The sequence below is a fragment of the Cannabis sativa genome, chromosome 1 (genome assembly GCF_029168945.1).
Source record: "Cannabis sativa cultivar Pink pepper isolate KNU-18-1 chromosome 1, ASM2916894v1, whole genome shotgun sequence".
Classification (NCBI taxonomy): domain Eukaryota; kingdom Viridiplantae; phylum Streptophyta; class Magnoliopsida; order Rosales; family Cannabaceae; genus Cannabis; species Cannabis sativa.
The window spans coordinates 48,926,230-48,935,932 of record NC_083601.1 but is presented as its reverse complement, the minus strand read 5'-3'; the positions used below and the strand labels follow the sequence as shown (position 1 = coordinate 48,935,932).

Sequence of the window (9,703 nt, the reverse complement as noted above, 5' to 3'; positions counted from 1 at the left end):
GTAGCCAATTGTTCCATTTGAGTTTCTAGAGTTTTAATAGAGGCTCTAGTTTCCATCACGAATCGGAGCAATAAATCAGCTTGGATATTGGAGCCTCCACTAGGACTTTGTTGTTGGTTTTGTTGGGGCTGATTTCTCTGCTGGTAGAACCCCTATTGGTTGTGCCCATAATTATTATTTTGGGAGTAGTTCCCAATGGCTTTTGCTTGATCCATTGGCAAATTATCCACATCTGCCTGACACTCTGAAAAGTGATGGTTGCCTCCACATATCTCACAAATAACTTGGGCTTGTTTAGCTTGCCCTGCACCGCCTTTGTCAAGGCCTCAACCTGAGCTGTCAACTTTGTGATGGCATCAACCTCTAGCACACCAGCTACTTTCTTAGTTTGACTCCTTTCAGTTGGCCACTGCTGATTGTTTAGAGCCATCTCCTCCAATAGATCGTAAGCCTCATTAGCACTCTTTCTCATAAAAGCTCCACCAGCTGCTGCATCTATCAGAGTTCTAGTGTTACCAACCAACCCGTTGTAGAAATTGTGAACCAACATCCACTTCTCTATGCCATGATGAGGGCATTTTCTAATTAGATCTTTAAACCTCTCCCAAGCCTCATGGAGAGATTCATTATCTTGCTGACAGAAGTTGTTGATTTCACCTCGCAACTTGGCTGACTTTGCTGGAGGAAAGAACTTTGACAAAAATTTCGTGGCTAAGTCATTCCAAGTGGCAATAGAGTTGGGTGGCAGGGAATTCAACCAGCTCTTGGCTCGTTCTCTGAGTGAGAATGGAAACAGTCTCAGACGAATGGCATCATCACTAACTCCATTGATTTTAAAAGTCTCACACAGTTCCATGAAGTTCGAGAGATGCAGATTAGGATCTTCTGAAGGGAGCCCACCAAACTGGACTGAAGACTGCACCATTTGGAGTATGGCAGGTTTGATCTCAAAGTTATTCGCATCCACTGTCGGTGGCCTGATACATGACTGCACTTTAGTAAGAGTAGGGAGAATGTAATCTCTCAAGCTACGACCATTAGCTTGATCTTCAACGGCACCACCATTATTACCGTTATTTGGAGCATTCACATTAACATTAGCAGCCATGATTTCTGATGTTTCAGCAGTTGCTGAAACTCTTTCTTGCCTCTTCTTCTTTCTGTTTCTCCTACAAGTCTTCTCAATTTCAGGATCAACTGGTACTATGACTGCTTGTCCTTCACGGCGCATACACTTAGAATTCCTGAAATAGATAGAAACAATCTTGCAAGAACAGATTAGCAATTAGCAAGAAAAAAAAATAAAATAAACCAGAGTAGAAGTTAGTATAATTTTATGTAATATCAATCTTTATACAATTCCCCGGCAACGACACCAAAAACTTGTTGCTGAAAATTATTAATACTACGCAAGTATACGCAATCAAGTAGTAGATCTCACACAGGTGAGGTCGATCCCACAGGGAATTGGATTAAATACCACTAAACTATACTTATAATTCTATCTGGCAGATCAAAAGTAATTATGATTTAAAAATAGTAAAGTATGAAAGTAATTCAGAAAACTTAATAACACAATTGAAAGTTGAGCAAGATGAGATAATAGGGAGGAGAATCCTGTTGTTGTTTACCCAAATCGTTAATGCTTAATTACTATCCTATTCTTGAAGTGAATGACAGATTATGAAATAACCTAGCTCCTTTCAGATCTTCTAGATTCTAAATCACATGTTATCTAATTAATTCCTTAATTAAACTAACATGAAATCAGCATTAAGTAATAATCTACTCGTCACATAAGTCATGTGAATACTTTCGTTTCACATAGAACATCGATTATCTTAATTTTAGCATTCTCAATTCTCACTTTCAGATTTTGAATTGAGATCATAGAACATGCACAAGGTGATCAATCTTAAACATGAAATTAAACACAAATTAAGATAATTTCACAAACAAGAATGGAGGAATGGCAATTAAACATTAACTAGACAAAACATTAAACAACAATCATCATCCTCCCTACATGGGAAATTTAGTTCAGAAATAAATCCATAACCATTTCTATGACAATATTCAACATAAATAAATTAAAGAGGAATAGAGAAAGAAACTGTTGGTGGATGAATTCTGGGTCTTCACTTTGATTTTCTCTGCTCTTCCTGCCTCTTTCTGCTGTGTTTTAGGGTTCCAAATCGCCTCTCCTGACTTCCAATCGCAGTTTTCTATTTATATCTAATTTTTAGGGTTCGTCGGACAAAAATACCCCTGACCGTACGGACGCTCGCCGCGGCCAAAAGTGGTCTCGCCGCGGCCAAAAGTGCATCAAAAAACCACGTTTCTGCCCAGACTTTCTAGCCGCGGCCATGGAAATCTCGCCGCGGCGAGATGGAATTTTCTGCTTCGATCTGTTTTAGTAAAATAAGTATAACTTTCTCATCCGAACTCCAAATGAGCTGATTCAAGATGCGTTGGAAAGATAAAAAAGATATCTAAAACTTTTATGTTTTGACTTTTTCCAAAATATGATCAGAACATAGTCGAATTTAGGCTTGAAGTTTCAGCTTTATTCTCTTTCAAAATTTTCTCTATTTTATAGATCACTGTTTTCCGAAATTTGTCCAATTTATACATCCCAAGTGTAGAAACCTGAAATCAAAGAAAACAAGCGTAATTATATTCCAAAAATAATAATAAAGAAGAAAAACAACTATAAAATGTGACCCGAAACTTAGGCTAAAAATAGCCTAACAGTTGCTCTGATGATTGCTATGTGGGTTGCTATATAGATTCGAGTTACAATTTAAGTTGTTCCGTTGATTGCTATGTGGATTTTCCATAAAAATGTAAAAAAAAAATTACTTTAAAATATAACAATGAAAAAAATTCCAATTTATTACATGATTAGTTTGGAGGGTTTTGATGTTAGTTGAATAATATAGTTTTAACAATTTAAATAAGTTGTAGTTGATTTTCTTAGGGCATGCTTGGTATACCTATTGCATTAAATAAGTAAAATACCATGTTTGGATTGAATTTTGAATTATATTAATTATTACAATTATAAATTTTAATACAATATGAAACAAATTATTAAAAAGATAATAAATAATCTATATTAGCTTGTATTATAATATTTACAAATACATGTTATGCTGCCGTAAAGTTAGAGTTGGGGTTGAGTTCAGAGTCGAGGTCAGGGTCTAGATCTTAGGTTATGGGTTAAAAGGTGAGGTTTGTGTTTAGGATCGAGATTGGATTAGGATTTTGAAATTTAGTTTTTTAATAATAAAATATTCATATTTTTGTTTTATTTCTAAAACTAATTAGATTTTAAGATTTTTAAACAAATTTTCCCTTTATTAAGATTTTTGACCTTGCTTTTAGCCAACGACAATGAGTCAATTAAAATAATTAGAAATAATTAATAATAATATATAGGCAAATAGAACAAAAATTATTATAGAGGCTCGGCCCCGTAATGGTGGTAATAGCATACTCCCATTTTTCTTGTATTGACTTGTGATAAAAGAACCATTTTTTTTTAACTTTCTCGAAAGCTCTTACAATAGTTTTAGCAGCTTACGTGCTCTATAAAATGAATGATTTCGGATCCCTGAATAGTGAAATCATTCCACAATTTATATGGATGATTACATTAGTATAGTTTCCTAAAACAAATAAGAAATAAATTAAGAAACTTAATTACTTTCTTAAATCAAGGAAAATAAAAAGGAAAATTAGGTAGGTTTTCTCTTTTCTCCTATCAGAGTGAATCTATTCCAAAAAATTAGTGACTTGATCGATATTTTCATTACTTGAACATTTAGAGGATATCCTTGAAGATATTCTAGCTGCATTTACTCTAGTCGGTACATGCAAGCTGACTACAAAATGGATGTTGGTTGGACGGTGTAACGTACCTTGTCTAGATATCCTAGCTTCTTTTCAAACCAACTATTTATGTAATAAATCACCCTGGACGGTACACCATGAATCGAACTGTTGGGTTTTATGCCCTAAATAAAACTCCATTTCTATGTAATCCATTTTATTCTACATCAATAAAAAAACAAAAGTATTTTCCATTCATTTGTGTATGTTTTGGTTCATCTTATCAATTGCTTGTCTATTTGATTTATATATTCATCTGAAACCCTTTTCACATACTTGATCCTGTTTATTGTGTTGTCAACACATTGGAAAGTAAACATGACTATGTGAATAAAGATTCCTAGATTTATCAGACACAGGGTTTTACTGATATGATAATCTACAACAGAGTTTACTTGCATTTAGAGAAATGCTATGTTCTTTTCAGAGCACTGGTTAAAGTAAAGCTCAGGTTGGGTGCATGGAGTATGCATTGGAAGGGACCGATAATGAACTTTGACTTAGATTTATTAAACTTACCGTAATATCTATTCAAGTCAATATCGCCTAGTTGATCCTAGATCAAATGATCTAAATCCTGATATGATTAGGCTCAATCTCAAGAGTGTTATTCGTGTTCTTTGATTTGTTAGTTAAGCCTACTTTTGGGTCAGGGTGATACGTACATTTTGGGAACACGGTAGTGCAATTGAGTGGGAGCGCTAACATAAATATGGAATCTATAACTTCTATCTGGCGAATAGAAAGTAAAGGATGATCTCCTTCGAGCTTGACCAAACGAAAATAAATGGTGGAGTACTCATTTCACATAGCTGAAATATCATTTATACGGGGTTAAGTGTTTTAAGGATAAAATACATTGTAGGGTGTTACGGTAATCTAATCCCTTTACAGTGTAGATCATTCATATAGAGGATCATTGATCAAATTAGGATTATAACAATGGATAACTAATGACGTGTCTATATGGTGGAACATATAGAGCGTTTTATATACTGAGAGTGCAATTCTAAGTTCTATGCGTGGTTTTAACGAAGAATTAATAAGTTAGTGAATTTAGGTTATAAATTCTTGATCTGCTTATTGGAAGCTCGGTTATATAGACCCATGGTCCCCCCACTAGTTGAGACAATATTACTTGTAAGACTCATTTAATTGGTTTTGATTAATCAATTATAATTCTCAAATTAGACTATGTCTATTTGTGAATTTTTCACTAAGTAAGGGCGAAATTGTAAAGAAAGAGTTTTTAGGGCATATTTGTTAATTATGATACTTTGTATGGTTCAATTAATAAATATGATAAATGACAATATTATTTAATAATTATTTATAGTTATTAAATAGTTAGAATTGGCATTTAAATGGTTGAATTTGAAAATTGGCGTTTTTGAGAAAATGAGATGCAGAAATGATAAAACTGCAAAATTGCAAAAAGTGAGGCCCAAATCCACATAGCCATGGCCGGCCACTTTTATAGGCTTTATCATCTGATATTTTCATTATTTTAATGCCAAATAATTCAAACCTAACCCTATGTGGAATGCTATAAATAGATAGTGAAGGCTTCAGGAAATTTACACTTTTACTTCTGGTTTCCTTCAGAGAAAAACCTGGGCCTTCTCTTTCTAAACCCTAGCCGCCACCTTCATACTCTTCTTCTTCCTTGAATAATTTCGAACCTCTTAGTGTTAGAGTAGTGCCCACACACAGCAAGTGATACCTCAATCATAGTGAGGAAGATCGTGAAGAAAGACATTCAACAAGAAGGAGTTTCAGCACTATAGAAAGGAGAGAAAGAGATCCAGGTTCAGATCTTGATAATACTCTGCGACAGAAAGGATACAAGGGTTAGAGATCTGAACGGAAGGAGACATAATATTCCGCTGCACCCAATGTAAGGTTCCTCATACTTTATATGTGTTTATTTTATAATCGTTTTAGAAGTTCATATTTAGGGTGTTAATCAACATACTTGTGAGTAGATCTAAGATCCTGGTAAAATAATTTCCAACACGAACTGCCCGTCCAGGTTACAAAATTCTCTCCATGTGACAACCAAATGGATGTCGCATCACTTTGTGCGAAAATTGGAATAACATTTGTCTCAAGTTTGCGTGGGAACTTCCTGCTTACACGTGGACTTATTCAGCCACTAAGCTGGTTGAATGGATGACACGTGTTTGCTCTTCGTACCGTCCTTGATCCGATGTGACGTCTGAATGAAGATTCTATTGTCTCTTTGGTATCGAGGGCATTTAATGTTACCTTAAGATCTATGCCTCGATTGGAGTACTGATTGATACTATATATGGATGTTATCGTATGTACTTCCCAACATACGTGATGATTATATTTTCTTAGGAGGAATTCCAAAATTTGAATTTTGGATTACCATATTACCCTTCTAACTGCCTATATAATTGGTCAAAAATTATTTTAAACTCTTTTAGCCAGTTTTATTCTAAAAAAAAATTAGTGCAACCTTTATTTTCTCTCTGACATCTTCGAAGAACTCTATGACCGAAGCTCAATCTTTAGCATCTATTCAAGCACATTCACAAACTTCTAAGTTGTGAGTAAGTCCTATTTCTTCTTTTCGTGCATTTTCTTTAAATACATGCATTATTATTTTGAACTGCTCTGGGAAATCTAAATTCTTGAAACTGTTCTTCGATGATTCGAGACTAGAAATTTTAGGGCTTTTGATTTTTGACTTTAATACACGCCGAGAACATATAGGCTTTCGAATTTTTAGCTTTTCCTCACTATTTTGCTAGGAACTATTTAATATTATCCATTCAGGGCTTATGAAGATTTTCTAGGTTCTTCGTCACTTATTAAAGCTCTTGATTTGGAAATTTCATGATTGGAATGAAATTTCTTCCTTTCTTTCTTTTAAATTGGCTTGGTCGAAATATTAGACGTGTTTTTCCCTTTCAAAAAATTTGTATTTCTATCCAGTTCTTACCTCTTTGTCTTCCTTCTTTTATAGATCAACCCTGGTGAATACTGGGGAGGTAACCACCAGATCGATAGTGACATTCTTCATTTTATTTACGAGACCAAGCCTAGGCTCCGTCCAGACTTATCTTCATTGAGTGAAAACTCATCCACTTCGAGCTTTGACGAGTAGGAGGTTACGAGTGACTCATCAGAATCCCCCGAGCCCGTGGTACATCATCTTTCACATTCCCTCACGATACTACTTCACTATCGATCACCCATGAGTATTTAGCCTTGCAAGGTGGTCCTTGCTGATTCACACGGGATTCTACGTGTCCCATGCTACTCGGGTCAGAGCATAAGCTAGTCATACTTTCAGCTACTGGACTTTTGCCATATAGGGTGTAGCACTCCACCGCTTTGTGTCACGGGCTCACCTTTTCAGGCAGCAGAACACCCGTGCAGCACCTTGACTTCTCTAAGCCACGGTCAGCCTTCCAACCATCCGAGTAACAATGGGCTCATTTTTCGTGCGACCGTGTGCCTCGTGCACACTTCCGTCTCTCGAACAACTCCCGCCGAGTCATGCTCGCAAGCATCCATGAGTGCATCCATGCATCGAGGCTCTCTAGCCAAGATACTCACACTATCCATAGGTTCCCACCATGGTAATACAAATCCCAACACCGACGCTCACCTTGTCACTCGTGACCAAGGTAGCATTTGTGGCAAGATGCCAACACCAAGCCAACGTGCCAATGCTTCTATCATACCCCATTCGATACTGCCTGAATAGTCTCCCTCGTCGCCCAAGGACTCCCATACGTCCATGGACCAATCTTCAAGGCGCCATGCCTCCACGCATGTTGGCAGGCCCTCAAGACAAGCCACCAAACTAGTTGCATACATTAGACCTCTGTCTCTTTCCAACATGGTGCATCCGTCCCATGCGCGTATGCTAACTGGCCCACGAATGACTACCCGTGTCATCTCGTGTTGAGACTCGTGGCCTAGGCGCACCACAACGTCTCTTGGAGGATCTAGGCCACGTCGCATGCAAGCGGCATACCGGCAAGCCAAGGGAAACGTACCAGCAAACCTCTGGCGGCATTCTTCGACGCACTACCGGGTCGGCCCGATAATGTCCATGAGTACTCCAACTCATGTAGACATATGAGTCCCCTTGTGGTCCTCATATGCCCCCCTACCAGTCCCCACTGACTAGTAGTAGCTTACTTAGCACCAAGGTGCAAGGGGTGGTGGAGAGCTGATACCAGAGTACCCCCTTAAAGAGCATTCTGAGCTTTTAGCCTTCTACCAGGAACATAGATGATTTTTGCTCTGTAGACATATGGGAAGCACCATATACCAAATCACCTAGTTTCACCAAACCGATTGCACCATTCTATTTGTAGACCCAAATAAATGGCGAATACCAAGTCCCGTCCCAATCCGAACAATATTGAAGATATTTACGAAGATGCCACTGCATACAAACTAAGCATCAGCATGCCACCTGCATGCACCACAACATGCGCCACCACTTGACCACCAGTTGGCCAACTTGTGGGCATCACTTAGCTTGTAACGTGCCATCATAGACTGCACGTAACATTCTCCCCCACTTCAACATGTCGATGCCCTCATCGACGGACCACAGGCAACTCTTCCTGATCTCGACTCCTAAGCTTACCCCAAGCTTCTCCCGAATCCTAAGTCTGCACTTGTCCCTCTACCTCCGTAGAACCACCCTCTTGGTGATGATCTCGCACGTCCACTCTTGGACTTGATCAAAGACCCTGTGCCACTGTCGCTATTCAGATCCACCCATGGAGTAGTGCCTCTGCACTAGAATATCTCTTCCCCCAACATGAACTCCTCTGAGTCCATCATGACGTCCCTCCAGTCAACCAAGTAGCCCTTGAAACACTGACCCTGAAGCTACCACATCCTCTGATTGCAGCTCACTCGTCAATCGTCCAATGCATACTCCTTTTGACACGGACTAAGTATGGTGCACCCCTCGGGGGTGAGGTTCGCAAACCAACCGTTCCCAACGGAACCTACAGAACACGCTTCCACTGAAGCCAAGTCCCTCTAGACAAGTCCCTCCAGAAACTACACACGCCAACTCTATGGCGCACCATCCTCCTGATGGCAATTGAGCAAGACACTCTCATCGCAGGATAAAGTTTTGGTGCGTCCCACCTGGACGAGGCTCGCAAGCCAACTGCACCCAATGCAGCACCAAGTGCACTCTTGCACCCAATTTCTTCTCGAAGTTCACAACATTGGCCCCCTGACCCAACCGCTGTTGGAAATTATTTTACCAGGATCTTAGATCTACTCACAAGTATGTTTATTAACACCCTAAATATGAACTTTCTAAAACGATGAAATAAACACATATAAAGTTTAGGAAACCTTACATTGGTTGCAGCGGAATATAATGACTCCTTCCATTCAGATATCTAGCCCTTGATTCCTTTCTGTAGCAGAGCATTATCAATATCTGAACCTGGATCTCTTTCTCTGAATCTTTGATGCCGAAACCTCCTTCTTGCTGAAAGTCTTTCTTCACGATCTTCCTCACTATGATTGAGGTATCACTTGCTGTGTGTGGGCACTACTCATACACTAAGGTAATTTCGAAATTTAAGGAAGAAGAAAGAGAGAGTGGGTTCGACCAAAGATAGGGAGAGAGAAGGCTCAGTTTTTTCTGAATCAGAAGTGTCAGAAGAAAAGTGTAAATTTCCTGAAGCCTTCACTATCTATTTGTAGCATTCCACTAGGGTTAGGTTTGAATTATTTGGCATTAAAATAATGAAAATATCAGAGGGAAAACCCTACAAAAGTGGCCGGC

General features: G+C 38.5%; 1 non-coding gene across 1 annotated transcript; it reads left to right on the top strand.

The window, feature by feature from the left end:
* The first annotated feature begins 560 nt into the window (after positions 1–560).
* On the top strand, positions 561–667 carry LOC115708390 (small nucleolar RNA R71). The gene has a single exon (XR_004009891.2). It is a non-coding gene; the product is annotated as a small nucleolar RNA R71 (small nucleolar RNA).
* Positions 668–9,703: the final 9,036 nt, after the last annotated feature.